Here is a 25,517-nt window from a genome sequence, read left to right as displayed (position 1 = left end):
GGGAAATTATAACTGACTTCTAAGAAGATGTATTTATTTTGCTTTCTGTTTTGCAGAACTGCTAGCTGGTTATTTTAGGGAATCATGTTTAAGTCTTCAGATCTCTCAGAAACAATTCCTTGGTTGAAAGAAGATAAATCTTGTTTCGTTTATTTCAGTCATTTGTACATGGGTTTTGTTTCACTTATAAAGTGGTTTTATTTAATAATGAAGTCACCCCCAAGAAAAGAAGAAAAGAAAAACTGAAGGGATTGATTTCATTTTATTCTTTCGTCTGAAAATAAAGTTCTAGTTCATCTTTAAGTCAACAATTTTTCTTTTTTTTAATAAATCAAGAAGGTTCAAATTCTGGCTCAAAGCTACAATATTGTTATTGTATGTGTTGTACTAGAAGAGAGATTACAGTTTGGCTTCTACTAAGCCTGGCAGTGAGGATTCATCCCATCAGATTCAGGCAACGATGAAAAAAGAAAAGAAAAGAAAAGGAAAAAACTCAAAGGAAAATTTCCAAGGAAGACAGCATGCACTGCAGACCTGTTTTGTGACAAGTGTCCTCAGGGAAACAGATTGCAAAGAGCATGGCTGGCATTACCTAGAGTAATTTTTAAGGTCATTCACAGAGGTGAAGTGAGGGTAAAAGAATATAAAGGAACTTCATCGTTGGCTTGTTTCTCCCATTGTTTGCCTTTTGAGTGAGCTCAGGCACGTAGGTGGGGCAGAGATGTCAAAAACAGAACATGGTGGTGACCTGAGTATTCCAGCACCTCTGCCCATTACATCTCACAGCTGAGTGTTCATGCCTTTAAAATATGGGAGAATTAAGCTAAATGTTGATGGAGTGAGGCCATGATCCAGAATCTTGCATCCATGTTATATCTGAAGTTTTTTTTAGTAAAGTATTCCAAATATTCAATACAATTGTTTTCAGCCAGTGGATACATTCAGATTATCAACTGATTAAGAATAGCAAAATATCATAAACTTTAATACATAAGTAAAAGACAACACCCTCTCATCAATTTGAACTCCATTAATTTGGAATTGGTGATATCTGACTTTGCAATATTTGTAAAGAAAGCAACTTACGTTAGTTAAATCTCTCTGATGTAAACAACGTTTCATGGGGGTATGCTTGACCTACTTAAGAGAACAAACTGTTTTCAAGCACTATGTAACGGCATTCATTTGTATATAAACAATTAATGTGTCATTTCAAATGCCATCTTATCTATTCACCAAAACACAGCAGGCCTTCTCTCGCCTTAACAAAGCTTTGTTTACAGGTAATTCAAATTATTCCGTGCCTTTGAAAAAATGATGCTTTTCTTTAACTCTAATGTTTGAACTTTTCAACAACTCAGACTTGCCTCCCCCACTCCAAGTAATTCAACTTTTGTATAACTTTTTCATGTAAATGATGGTACGAGCTGTAATTGTAGGAAGTCAGGACTGTGATATTTTTTCAGTCCAAGAAGATTTTTGGATAGTAAACAATATTTGTGGGGAGTCGAAAGCAACTAAGTAAGAGGGGTTGAAATTCAAATCCCAGAGAGGTAGTTGAGCTGTACATGACTTTTTCCTGAACAGAATTTGAAATTGTCTTCCAAAGGTTAACAATTTCCATGACTTCACTAACTTTTACTTTCAAATGGTTTCCATGTTCTGTATTTTAAAAAATCTCTCCTCTGGAACTTCTCTGTCTGTTGCAGCCTTACTTTTTAGTAAGTATCCCTCTCACAATAATGTCAAACTTAATCAAACAGTTGCATAAAATTCGACCCCACTCCCTTTCTAAATAAATGTGCTTAAATCAAGATACTGAGCATTTGCTTTAGAACGAGATGTTCCCAAGGCCAACTGTTTATGTTGCTGAGAAACTAGTTCTCAAGTGTGACAGTCTCACATTTTCTATCAGAAGAATTGAAGCCACTCAATTTAATCTATTGTTAAGACTATTCTGGGCTCACGTAGATCTCCTTACACATTATCACAGGTTTAATAGCTACATTATAGACTGTAAATGACAAAAATTATTTTTTAAGAAGAGAAAGAAAAATTTTAAATTCATTATACAATACAGGAAAACAAATTTTGAAATGTTAGAGTAAAAGATCAGAAAAAATATGCACATAAAACTATCATTTAGAATATACCTGTGCCACATTGATTTGTAAAAGAAATGTCATCCACATTCCACTCTCCATTTTGCCTTCCCTGTGTTTCCACATAGCCTCAGATGAACATTCTCACTTTGTCTTTTAATGTTTATGGCCCTTTTATCTTCTCTTCTTGTACTAATCACTTTCTATTTTAAATTGCAGTTATTTACAGCATTATAGCTGGAAGACATTTTTTTTTAATGACGGCATTATACAAACCTTAATTTCTCTATTAGATTATATTCCTTTTATCTTTGAGTCATGAGCACTTCGTAAGGTACTTTACACAAACTAGTGCTCAATATATGTTTGAATAATAATGAACCTTAAGACTGCTATCTCAATACCCTTGGCTATATTCCAAGTTTATGGCTTTTCAAAAGGTGAGTAGACCTTAAATATTGATCTACCATTCACAACATTTCAACAAACTTAACAAATCCTCTAGGTACCAGGAGAAACTAATTTTGTTTAATTTTCACACACACACACACACACACACACACACACACACACACTTTGAAGTATATATGTGCATATGATGAATGTGGAAACATACTCAAACAAGTTAGATCATTTCCTCAGACTGTATATCTTAAGGACTAGAGGACAAGTTTAGTGTTCTTTCCAATATATCTACCTTTATGCCTTAGTCAAACCTGTTCCTTCACATGGGGTCAATCTCCCCATGCATTGTATAGTTTAGTGGACAGAAGCAATGAGTCATAGACTCCTGTCACAACTTTCTTGGACCACCTTACTCTGTTACTGGCCTTGGTTTTATTTCCTATTCCTATTCCATTTTTTACCCAATATACTACCATTTTTATTCTTGAAGCTCATATTTATCCTTTAAAATCAAAAATATTCTACTTCTTGATTCTGGCATGAGTTGTCCTAACCCACAGGACATCAGCCCAACCCAGGCCAGACTCACCAGGAACACAGTTCAACTTTATCCAGCCTTCTGTAGTGAGGAATCAGAAAAAGGAGAGAAGGAATAAAGACTTTGCCAGCCTTGGGAATCACTAGGCTTCATATCTCTGAATGCTATGCTAATAAGTTGACTGCCATTTTTAGATGTGTACTGTTAGAGGTAAGCATTTTAAAGAATCACAGCGATTTTTGAGACATTGCTAGAGGGCAGTACTTTCATTATTCACTCCAGGTTTTTTTTTTTTTAATACCCTGTGCTGTACAATATATCCTTGGAGCTTATTTATTTTATACATAGTAGTTTGTACCTCCTAATCCCCTACCCTTACCTTGCCCCTCCCTCTTTCCCTTTCCCCACTGGTAACCACTAGTTTGTTCTCTGTAGCTGAGTCTATTTCTGTTTTGTGATATTCATTCCTTTGTTTTATTTTTTAGATTCCACATACAAGTGATAACATACAGTACTTGTCTTTCTCTGTCTGACTTATTTCACTTAGCATAATGCCCTCCAAGTCCATCCATGTTGCTGCAAATGGCAAAATTTTATTCTTTTTTATGGCTGAGTAGTATTCCCTGTGTGTGTGTGTCTGTCTGTATACACACACACATACCACATCTTCTTTAACCAGTCATCTGCTGCTGGACACTTAGGATGTTTCCATATCTTGGCTACAGTAAATAATTCTGCTATGAACATTTGGGTACATGTATCTTTTTGAATTAGTATTTTTATTTTCTTTGGATATACACCCAGGAGTGGAATTGCTGGATCAAATGGTAGTTCTATTTTAGTTTTTTGAGGATCACTCCCAGCTTTAAAGTCTTTAAGCTAAAATCTAAACACTTCCCATTATAAATGTATATTGGACATTTGAAATATCCAAGATATAGTTAACTAACAGTGAAACTGGTATTTTTACCCGTTGCAATTATTTGTAATTTTCCTGCACTCTGACTCTGACCTGTTCATTCACACATTAATTCATTTATTCAACAAATACTCATTAAGTGCCTCTTCTGTGTTAGGCGCTGTTCTTGCACTAGTAGTTTAGTAGAGGGCACAAGGTCACTGCCCTCCTGGAGCCTACATGGGGCAGGGTATGAGGAGAGACTAGAAATAAACATTTAACAGAGTTTTAAGTGTTATGAAAAAAAGTGTGATGAAAATAAAACAAGGGAAGAATCAGGGAAAGAAAGTGATGGTGATATTTAAACTAACGCCTGAACAAAAAGAGCCAGCCATTAAATATCTGAGAAAAGAAACCTGAGAGAGTAACCGAGAAAATAATGAAAAATCAAGCCTTATACAGCTCTTTAATCCAAGAAAACCAAGAAAAATAAAAATATATACATCTAACCAAGAGCAATGGTGATTTAAGTCAGGGCCCCAAAGATGTGTCAATATAATTTCAAGCTTAGAGGTTTAAATAGTAATTGCACAATTTTACTGAAATTTTTATTTGGATTAAAATTCTCTCCTCCCTAATCCTCAAAATAAAAAATTCATTAGGCTTATTTTATACTATAAAGTTACAAAGTTCTAACCATGGATCCATTTACCCAAAACAACTCAAGAGTTCTGACCTATCCTTGTTGCTACAATGTAACTTACCTTCCTTCACCATTTTAAAATGTCCATCTGTAATTGTGATAAAACGGTGGGAAAACTGGGGCGGTTTTGTGGGCCTTGTGAAGTGCATCAAAGCACAATCATAGAGAGTATATTCCTTGTATTTGTTAATGCTAATTCCATGAATGTCCACAAAGTAGACATCTCATTGCTTATACATACTCTGAGGTTTACAATGACTGTGTTACGTTGGAAAAGTTTATTCTTACCATCCTTATTCAATCCAACCACCAAATACCACCCCCTCTTCAACATAACTATGATTCTAGATAGATGACTTTTATAGTATGGTTCCTGGCCTACCAGATAATTCTAATGAGTCAAGAATAAACCATAAAAATGAAAAACCCGTATTAAGAGTGAGAAGATAAATTCTTTTGACTTCCATTTTTACACACCTTATGACTAAGAGGCATTACCTTATAACTAGTAAAAGGACTAATCAAAGATACTGAAATTATATATTCATAGTTAACATTAACTCATGCTTAACGGCTTTCTGAGGACCTTTTTTTTCTATCAAGTCTGACTATCATTCAATTTTTGGAAATGTTGAAATTTTTCTACTTCGCATGCAGACGTGCAGAAAGTTAGAATTCCTGCAGTTTTGGCAATCAGCGTATGTTGTTGACAAGTAGGTTGTGGTTTTTTAAGTGCTGCTTTTCTTGCCATTTAAATATAAATTAATGTTAGCTTAGTTTCATTATATTTGAATTTAATTCCTAGTGAGTTGTTTAGTTAACTCAATGGTAAATATACCTCCAAATAATTGCTTTTATGGAATATAATTTTCCAATATAAAATGTAAGACATGAACATGTTCTAAAGCATTTTTCCATAATATAGGTCTGCAATCCCTCGTCCAAAACTTTTAGGAAAAGATGTGTTTCAGAATTCATAAATTTTCAAATTTTAGATAGGTAATACAGGTATGGTGCCATATATATATAAATGGAACACCAATGTCGGAATCTGGAACAATACCCCATAATTGAGCACATCAATACTTCTGCAGTGACATGCATGAATGCTTACACTAAATTGATAATGAAAGACTCTGAAAAGCCTCACATTAGCTGCAGTTAGGTTCTGCATCCAAATGAATCTTCACCAAACTTGCAGAAAAAAATTCAGTTTTCAGAGCTTTTTGGATTTCAGAATTGCAAAGATTTTGTAAGGCTGTATACATCATTTTCACTCCCTAGTAGAGTGAATGTAATGGGAATTAAAAAAAAAAAAAAAAAAACAGCAACAAAAATCCTAGCTTAAGAGCTGGTCACAGTATTCTTTTTTTTTTTTTTTTTTTTTTTTGCGGTACACAGGCCTCTCACTGTTGTGGCCTTGCCCGTTGCGGAAGCACAGGCTCCGGACGCACAGGCCCAGCGGCCATGGCTCACGGGCCCAGCCGCTCCACGGCATGTGGGATCATCCTGGACCGAGGCACGAACCCGTGTCCCCTGCATCGGCAGGCGGGCTCTCAACCACTGCGCCACCAGGGAAGCCCCACAGTATTCTTAATTGGGGCACAGCTGTGTTCAACTAACCCAACACTTGATGGCTATTTTATTTGTGGGGAAAAAAAGCTTTTGGAGTACTAACTGGGAATAAGACAAGATTATAACTAAACTCCTTTGCAAATGAAATGAATAATACTTTTGAAAGGTCAGTGAACTAGCTAGAGAAAACCTGAAGAAAAGGCAGCAGAGTAACACAGAGAAGTTCTGATATAAACAATGATCCACTAAAACTGCCTAATACTGGGAGAGTGGTGGGAATAACCAAAGGATTTACAAGAAAAGAGAAGTTTGCTGTTCAGTTTTAAGTTACTGTCTTAAGAGAACTTCTTCCTGTCTTACTTATTCCCACTACCTGAGGATGCTGGGGCAGGTCTCACCTAAATAGAGTAGAATCAAAAAAGTTAAAGTCTCTACTCTAGACATGCTGCCAGAAGTATGGTTTCAGGCTGGATTTTGAACATGGACAATCCAGGATTAGAGACCAAACCTCACTATGAAAGAGGAGAAGGAGATATGGGAAAAAATAAAATCAATATTTATTTTTGCTGCCCAACATTTTACATGTCTCATTTCATTTAAGACGCCATTTTATTGGTAAGGCAATGGAATTTCAGAAATTAAGCACTGTTTTCATTGGAAGTCACTGTGCTGTGGTACATATTAGAAACTCTGGCAGTAGAAGCCAGAGGCTGAGAGTGTTCTGTTTTCAGTACGGTGGAATACATTCATAGCGTACAAAAGTACCTGAAAATAACAAATATAAATGAAGGATGAAAACAAAAGAAAAAACAACTACCTCAAAGCTCTGCAGAGTTAATAAGACCAGATATTGGAAAGGTGTTAGAATTTGAAAGAGAGGAACAGTACAGGGTGAGTCTTCTATTTGTGTGGTTTTATTCTGAGAACAGGTTGTTGTCATGGTATATTACAGAGTGGCTAAAACTTTGTTAGAAAACCCTCTTTCTTGTCTGAAGAACCACAGGACAGAGCTAAAGCAACCAAAGACACTTGAAAATAAAGGGGAAATCCTGGAAAAAAGAGACTGAAAGAAGGGGTACCCCAAAGTCTGTATATAAACTTGCCCTAGTCTTTTGCTGACCTCTGAACTATGCATGTGCATGGCAGACTCAAAGCAATTTGCAGCTGAAGCTAAAAGAATAAAACTCATGATCTGCCACATATCACAGGAAGGACAAAGTTATTCTCAAAGTTTATTGAGAACACCAATAAAATGGAGTCTTTTTAACATTTATTTATTTTTGGCTGCATCAGGTCTCAGTTGCAGCACACGGGATCTTCACTGCAGCATGTGGGATCTTTTGTTGGGATACACAGGCTCTTCGTTGCAGTATGTGGGCTTCTCTCTAGCTGTGGCGCGTGGGCTGCAGAGCATATGGGCTCAGTAGTTGCAGCTCACTGGCTTAGGTGCCCCGCAGCATGTGGGCTCTTAGTTTCCCAACCAGGGATCAAACGCACATCCCCTGCATTGGAAGGCAGATTCTTAACCACTGGACCACCAGGGAAGTCCCTAAAATGGAGTCTTAAATGAATTGATTACTTGCATCTAACCAAGTAAACTGTCTGCTAACATAGAAACATGAATAATATTTGGAGAAATATAACAGAATTCAGAGTATACACAATATAATGTTCACGGTATTCCGGATATAAACCAAAATTACTTAACATATGAAGAACTAGGGAAATCTGACCCGTTCTCAAGGGAAAAGACAATAAACAGAAACCAACCCTGAGCTGAACCAGATGTTGGAGTTATCATATGAGTAATATAAAGACTAACAATGCCCAATAAGGTAAAGGAAAATACACTACAAATTAATGAAAGGATAAAAATCTCAAGAAACAGAAACTATAAAAAAATAGAAATTATTGGACTGAAAAACACAGTATCTAAAATAAAAATACACAAGATTGGTTTATAATAAAATTAAAATGGTAGAGAATAGTGTTAGTGAAATTGAAGATAGTGAATTTGAAGAACTACAAACCACACCAGGTATGCAAGGTTGGTCCAACATTTAAAAATTAATTAATATAATCCTCCACATCAACAAGCTAAAGAAAAAAAAATCACAAGCTCATATTAACAGAAACAGAAGAAAGAAAGGAGAAGGGAAATAGAGCAGAAAAAATATTTGAAAAAATAATAGTTGAAAACTTCTCAAATTTGATGAGAGACGTAAGTCCACAGATTTAGGAAACCAGTTAATTCTAACAGGACAAATGCAAAGAAAGCCAAGAGCCAGCACATTAGAGTCAAAGTGCTGAAAATCAAATACAAAGGGAAAATACTGAAAGCAGCCTTAGAAAATCCAGATTATTCTTACTTCTCATCCAAAACTGTGGAAGACAAAAGACAATGGAACAAGATCTTTGAAATACTGAAAGCAAAAGAACTCTCAAGCAAGAATTCTATATACAGCAAAGAATCTTTCAAGAATGAAGGTAAAATAAAGACATTTCAGAAGAAAGACAACTAAGAGAATCAACTGCCAACAGACCTGAAGTGACAGTAAATGGATCTATATCATTACAATGAATCTATATCATTACCTGAAGTTACACAACACTAAATCAAAGAAGATGGTAAAAAGTTTAAAATGTATATTGTAATCCCTTACAACAACCACAGAAAAGAAAAGTATAGCTAAAAGTCAATATAATAAATTAAAAACACAATTCTAAAAATATTTAAGTAATCAAACTGAAGGTAAAAAAAGGGGGAGGGGAAGTGAAAAACAAAAGCAGTAAAGCACAAAGGAATTTTAGGACTGTTAAACTATTCTGCATGATACTACAATGGGAGATACATGTCATTATACACTTGTCAAAACACCAAGAGTGAATGAACCCTAACATAAAATATGAACTTTGGGTGATAATAATGTGTCCATGTAGGTTCATCAATTGTAACAAATGTACCACTCTGGCTGAGGATGTTGATAATGGACGAGGCCTATGCTTGTGTGAGGACAGGGGATATATAAGAAATCTCTGTGCATTCTGTTCAGTTTTGCTGTGAACCTAAAAATGCTCTAAAGGATAAAATATTATTTTTAAAAAAACAGAGGGGCAGGCTTCCCTGGTGGCACAGTGGTTGAGAGTCCACCTGCAGGTGTAGGGGACACGGGTTTGTGCCCCGGTCCGGGAGGATCCCGCATGCCGCGGAGCGGCTGGGCCCATGAACCATGGCCACTGGGCCTGCGCGTCCGGAGCCTGTGCTCTGCAATGGGAGAGGCCACAGCAGTGAGAGGCCCGCATACCGCAAAAAGAAAAAAAAAACAGAGGGGCAACATCAAACAATTAATAAACTGGTAGGCCTAAATCCAATCACATCAATAATTATATTAAATGTCATTTGACAACTTATAGTTTCAGCTCCAACATGTAAAGAGCTTGAAAGTCCACACTGCTGCCATTACATCAAGAAAAAGGTGAACAACTTGAAAATCAATGACTTTTCTTGGACCACCAGAGAACTAAACTTGCAAGGCAAACCATCACTACCCCAAAATCTGGAAAGACAGAAGAATCCTGAAAGTCACAACTGAGATCTGACTACCTGGAGCAGAAGCCACTGGAGCCATAAACTCGTAGAAACACTTAAAAGGAAATTTAGATGAACTGCTGGAGGCTGAGTGTGGACTACCATGACAGTAAAAGTCCCCTGAAAGCCTCATCTTAGAGGTGTCTCCCAATTTTCATGGGCCTTACCTTTAGGAACCCCACCAGGTTATCACAGCGAGGATCCCAAAAAGATCTCTTCATGGCTGTGGCAGGTGGGAATGGGGTAAGACTAATAATTATGAAATATGCTCACAGCCTTCTCCATAACAAAGGTCTACTTCCATGGGAAAAGACTTTCCTAGATCTTTATCCCATCTGGGGTAACTACATTCCTCCTAACATAGTCCCTTCTATCCTTCCTATCCCCACTAAGGTGGAAAAAAAAGCTCAGTCAAAAGAGGTCATGGCTTCAAGGAAATAGATGCTACATCTAGGGAAGGGAATTCAAGTAGGGCTATACCACTGGAGAACAATTTGTGAAGGTCACAGCCCAGTGACATAGATGCACTAAAGGAAGATTTAATTTCAAGATTATAAAATGCTACTTCTCCTTCACATCTTTCCACCACACCACCAGGCTCCAGTATATCAGTGAATTCAGCCCAAAGAGCTGCAAAATTGAGACTTTATCTAAGGAGTCTATGGGAGTTCTGAGGGAAACCTAAAGGCAATAGGAGAGACAAAGTCAAAGACATAAGGGGAATTAAAAGCCTCAGCGCCTACAACTACAGTAAACATTAAACGCAACCCAACTCTAAGCCAGATTAACAAAAAACCTCACATTAAAAGGCTCATTTCCTATTACCCAATGCATTATGTCTAGATTTCAAGAATAAAACTACAAGTCATGCCTAAAAGGCAAGAGAAAAACACAGTCCATAAAGACAAACCAAGCATCAGAATCAGATTCAGATATGACACAGATTTTGGAATTATCAGACAAGGAATTTAAAATAACTATGAGTAATATGTTAAGGGCTTTACATGGAAAAAGCAGAAAGGTGGAAACTCTAAGAAAGACTCAAAAAGAGATGTTAGAAATAAAAAGAAAAAACATTCTAACAGAAACAAAGAATGCCTTTGATGGGTTCATCAGTAGACTCAACATGGCCATGGGAAAAAAATCAGTGAGCTTGAAGATCTATCTATCAATATAAATTTCACAAACTGAAACATGAGTAGAAAGAAGAACAAAAAAAAAAGAACAGAAAATCCAAGAACTGCAGGATAATTGCAAAAGGTGTCACAAATGCATAATAGGAATATAAGAAAGAGAGAAAAGAGCAGAAGAATTATTTGAAATAATAATGGCTAAGAATTCCCAAAACTATGACAGACAGCAAACCACAGATCTAGGAAGCTCAGACAACTTCAAGCAGGATAACTATCTACACACACACACACACACACACACACACACCTAGGCTATCATATTCAACTACAAATAACTAAAGACAAAGAGAAAACCTTGAAAGAAGCCAGAGGAGAAAAAAAAAAACACCTTATCTCTAGAGGAACAAGGACAAGAATTACAGTAGACTTCTCATAAATTACCTTAATAAGAGAGTGGAGTGAAATCTTTAGTGCTGAGAAAAATAAAACTACCAATGTAGACTTCTACATCCAGCAAAGTTATTATCCTTCAAAAGTGAAGGAGAAATAAAGATTTTCTCAGAAGAAAATAAAAGCTGAGGAAATTCAATAACAGACCTCCTTAAAAGACATGTTAAAAGTAGTTCTTTAGGCAGAAGGAAAATTATATAGGTCAGAAAGTTGGATATAGACAAGAAAGAGAAGATCAGCAAAAGAATAAGTGAAAGTAAAATTTATTTTTCTTATTCTTAATCTAAAAGATAGTTGTTTAAGTTAATAATAGTAACAATCTTTTGGATGATTATAGCATATTGATAAGTGAAATGAATGATCCCAATGTCACAGGCAACTGAAGAGGAAAACTGGAAGCACAGTTATAAGGTACCTGTACTACCTACCCCTGCACTACACATGAGGTGGGCTTAGATTAGTTTACAATGTATCTATTGTAAACGCTAGGGCAACAACTCAAATTTTTTTTCGAAAGAAGTATAATTGGTTTACTGAAATAGAATACAGAAGAGAATCATATAAAATAATAAGTTTAAATCAGGGGAAGAGGGAAACAAAGAACAAATGCAATAAATAGAAGATGGTTACAAACATAGTAGATTTAATTCATCTACATCAGTAGTCACTTTGAACATGAATGGCATCTATACACCAATTAAAAAACAACTGAGTATATAAAAAAAAAACCCAAGATCCAACTATATGCTGCCACACAAAACCCACTACAAATATAAAGACTCAGGTGACAAGTAAAAAGATAAGGAAAGATATATCACACTAACACTAATCAAAATAAGCTGGAATACCTATCTTAGGTAGGTAAGTTGATTTCAGAGCAAGGAAAATTATCAGGGGAAAAATGGACATTATACAATAAAAGGGGATCAATTCTCCAAGAAGACATAATCCTAAACATGTACACACCTAACAACAGAGTGTCAAAATACATGCAGCAAAAACTGATAAAGCAGCAAGGAGAAATCAACAAATCCACTATTATAGCTGGAGACTTTAATACCTCTCTGTCAATAACTGATAGATCAATCCAGCAGGCAGAAAAGCAGTAAGGACATAGTTGAACTCAACAGCACTATCAATCAGCTGGATCTAACTGACATTTATAGAATATTCCATCCAACAACAACAAAATACATTCTTTTCAAGCTTACATGCAATTTTCAGCAAGACAGATCACATTCTGAGTCATTAAATACACCTTAACATGCTAAAAAGAATAAAAATCATACAAAGTATGTTCTCAGACTACAATGGATAAAGTAGAAATCAACAACAGAAAGACAGCTGGAAAATACCCAAATATTTGGAAACTGGAAAACATATTTCTAAATAACACATGGCTTAAAGAAGAAATCTCAAGAGAAATTAAAAATATTGAACAAAATGGAAATAAAAATTCAACTTTTCAAAATTTGCTGCTTTCTAAGCAGCAGTGCTTAGAAAGAAACCTAGTGCATTAAACATCATAAAAAGAAAAAAGATCTAAAATCAATAACTTAAGCATCTCTTTAAGAAACTAGGGAGAGAAGAACAACTTAAGCCTAAATCAAGCAAAAGAAAACAATAAAATTAGAGCATAAATCAATGAAATTGAGAATAAGAAAATAACAGAGAAAATTAGTGAAACCAAAAGCTGGATCTTTGAAAAGATCAATTAAATCGACAAACCTATAGCCGGGTTTACAGAGAGAAGACACAAATAACCAATATCAGAAATGAAGTAGGGGTCCTCATTACTAATCCCATGGATTAGTAATAAAGGGTAATAAAGGAATACTACAAACAACTCTATGCCCACGAATTTCATAACTCAGGTGAAACTGACCAATTCCTTGAAAGATACAAAACTATCAAAACACACAAAAATAGATAACCTGAATATCCCTACATCTACTAAATTAAAATAAACAATTAATAAACTTCCAAAAAAGAGAACACTCCAGGCTAACATTGTTTTACTGGTGAATTCTATCAAACATTTAATGAAGAAATGATACCAATTCTTCACAATTACTCTCATAGAGTAAAAGCAGAGGGAACACTTCCTAACTCATTCTGTAATGCCAGTATTACCCTAATACCAAAGCTACATAAAGACATTATAAGTAAGGAAAGCTACAGACCAATATATCTTATGAATATAGATATAAAAATGCTCAAAAAATATTAGCAAATCATATCTAACAATATATAAGAATTATATGACACAACAAAGTAGAATTTATATCAAGTGTGCAAGGCTGATTCAACACTCAAAAATAAATTAATAAATGTACCACCACATCAATAGGCTAAAGTTGAAAAATCAAATGATTATATCAACTCACAGAAAAAGCATTTCACAAAATCCATAATAAAAACTCAAAGAAAATGAGAAATGGAGGAGGAACTTCCTCAATTTGATAAAGAACATCTACCAAAAACTAAAGCTAACTTTATACTTATTTGTGAGAAACTGGATGCTTTCTTCTTAAGGAACAAAGTAAGGATATCCTCTTTCCACCCTCCTATTCAGTATCTTATTGGAAGTACTAGCTAATTATACTAGTTAGACTGGTTATATTCCTCGTTTCAAGGTTCATTTTATTTGATATTAACATAGTCGCTCAAGGGGCCTTCTTTTTACTGTTTGCATCACGTATCTTTTTCTATCCACTTACTTTCCCAACTTATCTAGTATTTATATTTAAGTGGGTGAGTTTCTAAAAGAACTTGCTTTTTAAATTTATTCTGGTAATCTCTGCCTTTTAATTGGAGTGTTGAGCCCATTAACATTTTCACCTTCTGGAGACAAGGGATTTGATTTATTCAATATTAAAATGTTACTAAAGAAATTCTAACCAAGGAGATTTCAGTTTTTTACTTCTAAAAAACTTTTTTATTTTTAGAATAGTTTTAGATTTACATAAAAATTGTAAAGATAGTACAGCAAGTTCTCATATACTCCACACCCAGTTCTCCCTATTATTAACATTTTAAAACTCTATGCTACAGCTGTAATAATTATTGAACCATATTGATATATTATTATTAACTAAAGTCCATACTATTCAGATTTCCTTAGTTTTTACCTAGTGTCCTTTTTCTGTTCCAGAACACCATATTACATTTAGTCATCAGGTCTCCCAAGATTCCTCTCAGCTGTGACACTTTCTGAGACTCTTGGCTTTGGTTACCTTCACAGTTTTGAGGAATACTGCTAAAGTATTTTGCAGGTGTGATCCTCCAACTCCTTGATGGTGGAGTACCTACAGAAACTATTTGGAATTTTTCTGCAGAGGAGATTTGCCCCTTCTCCCATTTATTTACTCATTCAGTCATTTGCTTATATCAGTATGGACTCGTGGATATTTATTTTATACTTGGTGTTATAATGCATTTCTACTTTATTTTGCTGCCCAAATTATTCCACTTTTGGCCACTGGGAGCTCTTTCAGTTTGTTCTTATGTCCCTTTGACAGACCCCTTTTTTTTTTTTTTTTTGGCTGCGTTGGGTCTTTGTTGCTGCACACGGGCTTTCTGGCTTTCTCTAGTTACAGCGAGCGGGGGCTACTCTTCATTGCAATGCGTGGGCTTCTCATTACAGTGGCCTCTCTCTTGTTTCGGAGCACGGACTCCAGGTGCGCGGACTTCAGTAGCTGTGGCGCATGGGCTTAGTTGCTCCACGGCATGTGGGATCTTCCTGGGCCAGGGATCGAACCCGTGTCCCCTGCATTGGCAGGCGGATTCCTAACCACTGCGCCACCAGGTAAGTCCCTTGACAGACCCTTATCATTGTGGTTTTTTAATACTCTGAGAACTTCCTTACTTTCTAGCACTGCAAGATACTCCAAAGATTATCTTGTGTATTTCGTGCCCCAGTCCTAGAGCCAGCCATTTCTGCAAGGAACCCTGGTTCCTCTTACTGGAAAATTATATTAGAAACCAACATCTGGGTGATAGATGTGCTCACTGCTACTGAGATGCCTTTGCTTCTAGGACCTCTCAACTGACAGAGCAAGGAAATATGTGTCTATAGTAACCTGTATGTATATACACATAACTGTACATATTTCTATATGTAACCATCTGTATATATACTAAGCTAAACATGAGTTCACACCAGTGTCTCCAGTTCTAGGCCGTTACCCATGAATAATTCCAGTCTCCTTCCCTTGCTTATCTGTAACCTCCAACAGTAACACACCTTGTTCCCACCATCTGTCATGTATTTATCTGTTAAACTCTAATATACATATATAGTCGTTTCAGAATTGTTAACCTGTACCCCTGTGAGAAATAATTTTATCAACTAGAGTAAGCAGCTTAGTACAGTCCTTTTTAGCAAACTACACTCATTTCCAAAGTTAGTTAGGTCAGCACTGTTTCCCCCATCCCCTCTGGTGAGACTGTTTCATACATTTGCAAAGCAATTAGATTGGTTTGTCACATTCTGTGTTACATCTGGGATCTTCCAACTTTCCAAATGATTTTTTTAATTGTATACATTGTTTCACTCTTTGTGCTATAAAGTTCTATGGGTTTTGACAAATGCATAGTGTCATGTATTCACCATTACAGTATTACAGAAAATAGTTTCACCCCCTAAAAATCCTTACACTTTACCTGTTCAACCCCAACCCTAAACTCCTTGCAACCACTGATCTGTTTATTATCTCTAGTTTTGCCTTTTCCAAGATGTCATATAATTCGAACCATACATACAGTATGTACCCTTTTCACACTCACTTCTTTCACTTAGCAATATTCATTTAAGATGCATTCATGTCTTTTTATAGTGTGATAGCTCATTCCTCTTTATCACTGAATAGGTATGCTGTACCACAGTTTGTTCATCTATACACCTACTGAAGGACATCTTGGTGGCTCAGTTTTGAGAAATTATGAATAAAGCTGTTATAAACGTTCATGTGAAGGTTTTTGTGTGGATATAAGTTTTTTTGTTTTTTTTGTTTTTTTTGCGGTACGCGGGCCTCTCACTGTTGTGGCCTCTCCCGTTGTGGAGCACAGGCTCCGGACATGCAGGCTCAGTGGCCATGGCTCACGGGCCTAGCTGCTCCACCGCACGTGGGATCATCCCGGACCGGGGCACAAACCCGTGTCCCCTGCATCGGCAGGCGGACTCTCAACCAGTGTGCCACCAGGGAAGCCCTGGATATAAGTTTTCAACTCACTTGGGTAAATATCTCAGAGTGCAATAACTGGATCATAAGGCGAGACTATGTTAAACTTTGTAAAAAACTATCAAACTGTCTTCCATAATGGCTGTACCATATTTCATTCTCAGCAGCAATGAATAAGAGTTTCTGTTGTTCCACACATCCTTGCCAGCATTTGGTGTTGTCCATGTTTTAGACTCTTACCATTTTAATAGGTATATAATAATATAGTGGTATATTACTGTTTAATTTGCATAAATTTAGTAACATATGATGTTGAGCATTTTTTCATATGCTTATATGCCATCTGTATATTGCCTCTGGTGAGGGATCTTCCAAATCTTAGGCCCATTTTAAATTGAGCTGTTTGTTTTCTTATTGTTGAGTTTTAAGTGTTCTTTGTATATTTTGGATACAAGTCTTTTTTCATAGTCTGTGGCCTGTCTTTTCATTCTCTTTCTTTTTTTTTTTTTTTTTTTTTTTTGCAGTACACGGACCTCTCACTGTTGTGGCCTCTCCCGTTGCGGAGCACAGGCTCCTGACACACAAGCTCAGCGGCCATGGCTCACAGGCCCAGCTGCTCCGCAGAATGTGGGATCCTCCCGGACCGGGGCACAAACCCGTGTCCCCTGCATCGGCAGGCGGACTCTCAACCACTGCGACACCAGGGAAGCCCCTTTTCATTCTCTTAACAGTATCTTTCACAGAGAAGTTTTTTGTTTTAGTGTAGTCCAACTTATCATTTTTTTAATCTCATGTATCATGCTTTTGGTTATATATCTAAAAAGTCATCACCAAATCCAAGGTCACCTAGATTTTCTCCTATATTATCCTCTAGAGTTTTACATTTTAAATTAGGCCTAAGATCCATTTTTAGTTAATTTTTGTGAAAGGTGTAACGTCTGTGCCTATATTTGTTTTGCATATGGATGTCCAGTTGTTCCAACACCATTTGTTGAGAAAACTATCCTTTCTCCTTCAAATTGCCTTTGATCCTTCATCAAAGGTCAGTTAACTATATTTCTGGGCTCTCTATTCTGTTCCATTGATCTATCTGTCTATTCTTTTTCTAATACCACACTGTCTTAATTATTGTAGCTTCATCATATGTTTTTAAGTCAGGTAATGTCAGTCTTCAGACTTTGTTCTTCCTCAGTATTGTGCTGGCTATTCTGAGTCTCTTGCCTTTCCATATAACTTTATTTATTTATTTTTAATTTGTTTATTTTTGGCTGTGTTGGGTCTTCATTGCTGCGTGCAGGCTTTCTCTAGTTGCGGCGAGCAGGGGCTGCTCTTCGTTCCAGTGTGTGGGCTGCTCACTGTGGTGGCTTCTCTTGCTGCAGAGCATGGGCTCTAGGCCCACGAGCTTCAGTAGTTATGACTCACGGGATCTAGAGCGCAGGCTCAGTAGTTGTAGCACACGGGCTTAGTTGCTCCGTGGCATGTGGGATCTTCCCAGACCAGGGCTCAATCCCATGTCCCCTGCATTGGCAGGTGGAGTCGTAACCACTGCGACACTAGGGAAGCCCCTCTGTATAACTTTATAATCAGTTTTTCAATATCCACTAAACTTGCTGGGATCCTGATTGGGACTGCATTGAATCTATAGGTCAAGTTTGGAAGAACTAACTTCTTAACAATATTGAGTCTTCCTATCAATAAACATGGAATATCTCTACATTTATCTAGCTCTTCTTTGATTTCTTTTATCAGAGTTTTATAGTTTTCCTCCTATAGGTCTTGTATATATTTTGTTAGATTTATACCTAAACATTAAATTTTTGTTATAAGGTAAATGGTGTTGTGCTTTTAATTTCAAATTCCAACTGTCCATCACTGATATCTAGGAAAGCAACTGATTCTTGTATATTAACCTGTACCCTATGACCTTGCTTTAATCATTTATTAGTTCCAAGAGTATTTGTTATCAGTTGTTTGGGATATTCTGCAAAGACTATCATATCACTTGTAAACAAAGATAGTTTTGTTTCTTCCCTCCCAATATGTAAATTATTTATTCATTTATTTGTCTGTTAATTATTTATTTGCCTTATTACATTAGCCAGGACTTCCAATACAATACTGAATAAGAGTGAGAGGGGGGACATCCCTGCCTTGTTCCTAATTTTAGGAGAAAAGTATCTAGTTTCTCATCATTAATTATTAGCTGTAGGTATTTTGTAGATGTTCTTTATCAAGTCGAGGAAGTATCCCTCTATTTCTAGTTTGCTAAGAGTTTTTATCATGAATGGGTGTTGGATTTTGTCAAATGATTTTTCTGCATCTATTGATATGACCACATAATTTTTCTTCTTTAGCCCACTGAAGTGATGAATTTCATTAATTGATTTTCAAATGTTGAACCAACCTTGCACAACTGCAATAAATCCCACTTGGTTGTGGTCTAAAATTCTTAACTTGATCTGCTAATACACTGTTGAGATGTTGGGTCTGTAGCTTTCTTTCTTATAATGTCTTTGCCTGGTTTTGGTATTAGGTAATGCCAGCCTCAAAGAATGAGTTAGAAAGTGTTCTCTCTGCTCCAGTTTTCTGGAAGAGATTGCAGAGAACTGATATCATTTCGTCCTTAAATATTTGATAGACTCCACCAGTGAAATCATCTGGGTCTGGTGCTTTCTCTTTTGTAAGTTATTAATTATCAATTCAATTTCTTTACTAGATATAGGCCTATTCAGATTAGCTATTTTTCCTTGTGTAAGTTTTGATAGATTGTGTCTTTTAAGAAATTGGTCAACTGCACTAAGTTATTAAATTTGTCAGTATAAAGTCTCTGAACTTTTTTTTTTTTTTTGGCGGTACGCGGGCCTCTCACTGCTGTGGCCTCTCCCGTTGCGGAGCACAGGCTCCGGATGCGCAGGCCCATCGGCCATGGCTCACGGGCCCAGCCGCTCCGCTGCACGCGGGATCTTCCCGGACCGGGGCACGAACCCGTGTCCCCTGCATCGGCAGGCGGACTCTCAACCACTGCGCCACCAGGGAAGCCCTGAACTTTTTGATTCATTCCTCCACTGTCTGCCATGGCAGTTTTAATGTGGGCCATAACTTTCCATAGGGTTCCAAGAGCAATCAGCAGTTTATTACAATTATCTCAGAGGTATCTAAGATATCTGAATGTCTCACATATTAGAATTTATATGTTAAATTCTGTATCACGGGACAGTAGTCTCATGCTGAAAAATCACCCTTCATACTCCTCCATATATTACTCCTCCACCCTTGATCCAACATCCCCAGGATCTATTCCAAGGAACACTCTCCTAATTCCTATCAGAACATAATAGTTAGGTACTGACACCCTTTTAACATCTAATCACTGCTTCCATTAGCCTTCCCAGGACATGCCTAGCTGGTTCATGATGAAATTGAATAGTAGTATTGCTCTGGCAGTCAGGAGGTGAATTGAGGGCAGATCCTGAGGAAAACCAACATAATATTGCTACCTGCCTCACAGTCCTCAAGAAAGGGAGACTGTATTTTCCTACAGTGGAGAGTTGGTGCCACTTCTGAAAACCCGGAGAGCACAAGGGAATCTGGGTGCTCAAGTTCATCTACCAAGACAACTTCATATCAGGTCTTAGGGTCTCACTCCTTCTCTACCAGGGACTTATCTTTAGCATAGAAGATGGGGCTAGGCTGAGAATTCAGCCTTTTCCAAAGTTCTGCCACACTTAAAAAATTAGGTTCTATGCCTGATCTTCATCTCTATCTCTGCTCCACTGGCAGAAAATGAGGTCACTTTGAAGGTTAAGATGCCCCCTAACTTTCACGCTTTGCTTTAAATTTGTGATTGACTGTCCTGAGCCTATGACTTTCTATTTTCAATGGCAATCAACAATAGCCACCCAATTTCACAGTCCTTGTAATTATTCTTTCTCTGCTACCGCCCACCTGCCAGAAATATTGTATATACAAAACAGAGCAGATTCTTCCACTGTATCAATCCCAGTTCACCAGAGGTGAAAGCCTCAGCAATTGCACTTCTATTACATATCATAATAGACTATCAGAAGTGATGATGAGGTATTCTGTTATACTGCCAGAAAGTGATACAACCTGGGGTCTCATTCTTAGAGTCTGCTCCCCACGAGCACTTCTAGAAACAACTGTTATTAGGTTGGGTTCCCTAGAAGCAAAACCTGAGAGAGGGTTTATAGTCTACATGATTTATTGAGAGCATGCACTTTGGAAAAAATTCTATATAGGAAGAGAATGAGGCAGAATTGGAAAGGAGAAAGAGCCAAACAAGGGTTAGCTGGCTACAAATTAATCCATAGGAGGAAGATCAGAAGCAAAAACCACACAACAGGTTGACCTTTCTTGAGGCAAGGAGGCCAGCCTTTTGCACCCTCACATTAGTCATTCACTAGCTGAGGAATAGCCCCAGAGGATATATAACTGCCCAGGGGAGATAGCCCCATTAGAAGAGGACCAATTCTCTGAAGAAGGTGGGCAGCATGAACTGCTAGCAGTTGTCACTCACAGCATCTGGGGGCATGCCATGGGTACACTGGCTTGGTAAATGGGAATCTGGGCAAAACACCATTGCTCTACTATTAAGTGTTGAAAAATTGGTCTTTTCAATGTATAATGCTAGGTCAACTGGATATCCAATGACTAATAAACATATGAAAGGGCTCTCAAGTTCATTAATCATCAGGAAAATCTGAAACTACAGAGTGGCTAAAAGTAAGAAGACTAACAATAGTAAGTGCTGGCTAGGATGTGGAGGAACTGGAACTCCAATACACTGCTGCTGAGAAAGTGAGTTGTTCCAGCCATTTTGAAAATGGTTTAGCTGTATCTACTGAAAGAGAATACATATCTACTCAATAACATAGAAATTTCATTCTTTGGTAAATACTGAACAGAAATGTGCACATATGCAAACAAAAGGACACATACAAGAGTGTTCATAGCAGTGTTATTCATAATAGCTGAAAACTGCAAACAATCAAAATGCCCTTGAAGAGTAAATAGATAGATATATTGTTGCATATTCATACAATGGAATCCTATACAATAATAAAAATGAACACATTGCTGCCACACACAACAATATAAATTAATCTCATAGAAAATATTTTTTGTACTATATAAGTCCATTTACATGAATTTTAAGTTATCTCTGGGGAAAAGGGAGGGGGTAATGATTAGGAACAAGCACAAGAGAATTGTCTGAATGTGGGTTATGTTACATTTCTTGATGTTCATTTTTGTGAAAATACATCAAGCTGCACAATGAGGATTTATGCCTTTACCTATACATATTTTATACATCAATATATATTATTACTTAGTAAAATGGAATTACAATCAGTAAATTGTGATTTTTCTGATTTAGCCCAGCAATACAACCAAATGTTTCAGGTCTAATGCTAACACTCATCCTAATTACAATCAGATAATTCTTTGTAGTTTACAAGCCTGTATGCATTACCTTTCAATACTGTAATGGTAAAGAGTAAAGCAGTATTTGAATATATATGTAGTGAAAGGGACCCAGAGCCCAGCTATGCCCACACTAATTTGTATAAAGTTGTCTTATGGCTTGAGAGGGAAAATGAAAGAGATGCAAAATCTGTATTTTGCTCTCTTGTCCCCTAACGGAGGCACCCTGGGGCATCCACATGCTGAAGCTGGCAAGGCTGCCAACAACCTAGATTCCTGAATGACTGGGTGAGGGAGGGATACTGCCCACCTACTCACTTGCCCAGCACTTGTATATGGGCAAGAAATAAACTTGTATTATACGTGAACCATTATACATTTTGGGGTTTGTTTGTTAAAGCAACTGACCAACCCTAACTGATATGAAGTAATTCCAGAATCTTTAGTAAACAAGACTCAATAAATTATCTTTCCAAAGTCTTAGGCTTGATAGGTTATAAGGTCTTTGTAACTATACTTGTATCAAGGGGAGACTAATTTTTCCACTCCACGGAACGTTATTAAGCGTGTTCTTCCTCACAGAGTCTGCTCACTGAAATGAAACAGAGCAGTTGTGTGTCATATCTACTGTTCCATCAAGTAAAAAAAAAGAAAGCCTGGAAAATGCCAATTAATTCTTGTAGCCCAAATAAAGAAAAGGTGCTGTATCTTTCTCCTTAATTCTACATCAGTAACTTCACTAAGTGAAATGGTTGTACCAATAGACCATCAGAGTTCTCTGCAGAGAGTGCAAGAGTTGAAAATGATGATGGGACTTAGCGACATTTCATTCAGAAATACAGTGGATTCCTGAAAGCCCCCAATTTAGAATTTTATGGTTTGGAAACCAGAGATGAGGCTTATTTTGTAAGAATTTCTATTTTTAAAACAAAAAGAAAGAAATATTGAGTGGTTTGGTGAGTGTTCCACTACCCAAGCCTCCTTCTCAGGAAAACAATGCCAAGGAATTCCAGTGGTCTGGTGCACATGTGGCTTGGCAGGTGCTTTATACTTAAAGGCACATGAGGCTTTGTCAGATTGGCTCAAACTGCTCTAATCATAACCTTGGGGAACCAGTTCATGTTTACCTTAACTCCATCCCAGGGACATCTGGGAATCTCCTGAAAAATTCATAATGAATTGTGTGGAGAAATCTGATAAAGTACTTATAACATTGGCATTAACACCAAATGAGTCTATCATGATTAACTTTACTCTAATAAAAGCCAAAGGAATTAGAAATGATTTAGTCTAGTATTTTAAACCATCATTGACTTAGGTCAAGGTACCCCAAGGGCAAAGTTTTAATGAATACAATGTTTGTTATGAGGCCACAAAGATGATAGCATGTAAAGTGTCACTGATCTCCATTTGGCATTTTAACAGTTCCATTGTTTATAGTCCAGGGCTTTCTGATCACGTGGTAGGGTACATTCCATAGCTCCCTCTGACTGAATAATTCCAGTGTGTCATTTCAGAAGAATATTGAACTAGACCCTAACTTGGCTAATACTTGAGTACTCCAAATTCCCAAGGGGTTGCTTTTGATGGGAATCTGGCCCTAACTGCTCTGAAATGTTCATGCTTAAACTCTACAACTCAACCCAAGAACTATCTAATCCAGATTTTGTGTTTACTCCAGCAGGTCATCCTGGGCTAAGAAATGTGAGGATACTCTAGTGAAGAAAACAGATTAACTGAGACTGAGGACTATAACTTCAGGTTAATAATCCTCACTAAAAGGCTATGTTGCTCATACCTCAGGGCCACTGTGTCTCCATGACTGTAGGGATTGCCAGTGCCCACAGAAAGCCCTTCACATGCCATCTCCAGTAAGTATTTATTTGCAACACATTTTTAATAATGTTCATTGTATAGTTCAATATTATGTTGATAATCTTTATCTAACCAATGTGCTAGTGTTGAGCTTTTAGGTTGTTTCAATTGGATATATTTCCAATAAACATATAAAGAATTACTAAAATCACAATCAGACTGTGTCTTACTTCACTGTCCCACATTTAACCTTTTCAGTAGAAGAGGAATGAGAATAAACCAGTGGACGTGACTAAGATGAGGGTTTAAGATTCAGTAATTTTGTTTATATCTTATATGCTGTATTAGGGTTCTCTAAAAAACAGAACCAATAGGATATTCTCTAGAGAACCTTAATACAGTATATATTAGTCTATATAGAGATACATATAGAGAGAGATAATACAGCATATATTAGTGTGTATATATATACACAGAGAGAGAGATTTATTATAAGAATAGGCTCACACAATAATGGAAGCTGACACGTCCCACAATCGGCCTGTACAATCTGAAGAACGAGGAAAGCCAGTGGTGTAATTCAGTCCATGTCCAAAGGCCTGAGAACCAGAAGTTCTGATGCCCAAGGGCAGGAGAAGATGGATATCCCAGCTTCAGCAGACAGCACATTCACCCTTCCTCTGTCTTTTTTGTTCTATTCAGGCTGTCAATGGATTGGATCATGCCCACCCACATTGTTGTGAGGTATCTTCTTTACTTAGTCTACCAATTGAAATGTTAATCTCTTCCAGAAACACCCTCATAGACACACCAGAAAAATGTTTCACCAGCTATCAGAGCATCTCTTAGCCCAGGCAAGTTGACACATAAAATTAACCATCACACATGCATTTAAGTAAAAATTACTAGGCAGAGGATTCAGAGGTACATCTGAAAACATCTCCAAGAAATATTTAGTTTGCTGTAAGACTGGTTTTTCACTTGAGTCAGTCAATATATATTTAATGCTATAAATACTAACCCTTATATAAATTAACATGCACAATTACATGAACCTAAATTCTTATAGATTAATCTAAAAAGATATTTAATCAGTTGTGGGTTCTCTAATTTTTTTCTAATAGATTTTATAAGAATTAGTTTTTGTGCGTTAATTTTTAAGTAACAAGACTACAAGAACTCTTGTGGCCTGGTGATATGGCAGAAGAGGAGGAAATGGATCTATCCAGAAATGCCTACTAGTGACTTTGTTCATAGCAAGTGGGACTGGTAAATGTGTTTAGGTAACTCATAAATGCCCTATCCAAAAGCTCAAGAGGATGTCTTAAATTCAGGTTTTTAAAAGGAAGTTTCTTCTCTGTTATTTAGGAATTTGTTCCTCTGTTACTCTGTCTCCACTTCGTCCGAGTCCTAAAGTCAAAACAGAGTCCTTATATATTTCAAAGGAAGGTCAATGCTAAAAGGAATAGAGGAAGAAACTGTCCCCAATCAACAAGAAAGGGCTTAGATAAAAGGTTTCTGTGATTTTGACTAAAGAATATTATGATAGAATTTGAATCCTGTGAAGAAAGGCTCCACATCTCTATGAAAATGCAGTGTCTCCTCCAGCCTTAGAGCCAGGACCAGGCAACATACAATTGCTTCCTACTCTGAGGAAACGTTGGGGAAATATTACCCCTAG

The sequence above is a fragment of the Mesoplodon mirus genome, assembly GCF_964341445.2.
Source record: "Mesoplodon mirus genome assembly, chromosome: 5".
NCBI classification, from domain to species: Eukaryota; Metazoa; Chordata; class Mammalia; order Artiodactyla; family Ziphiidae; genus Mesoplodon; species Mesoplodon mirus.
The sequence above is the reverse complement of the archived record's forward strand: the minus strand, read 5'-3'. Positions refer to the sequence as shown.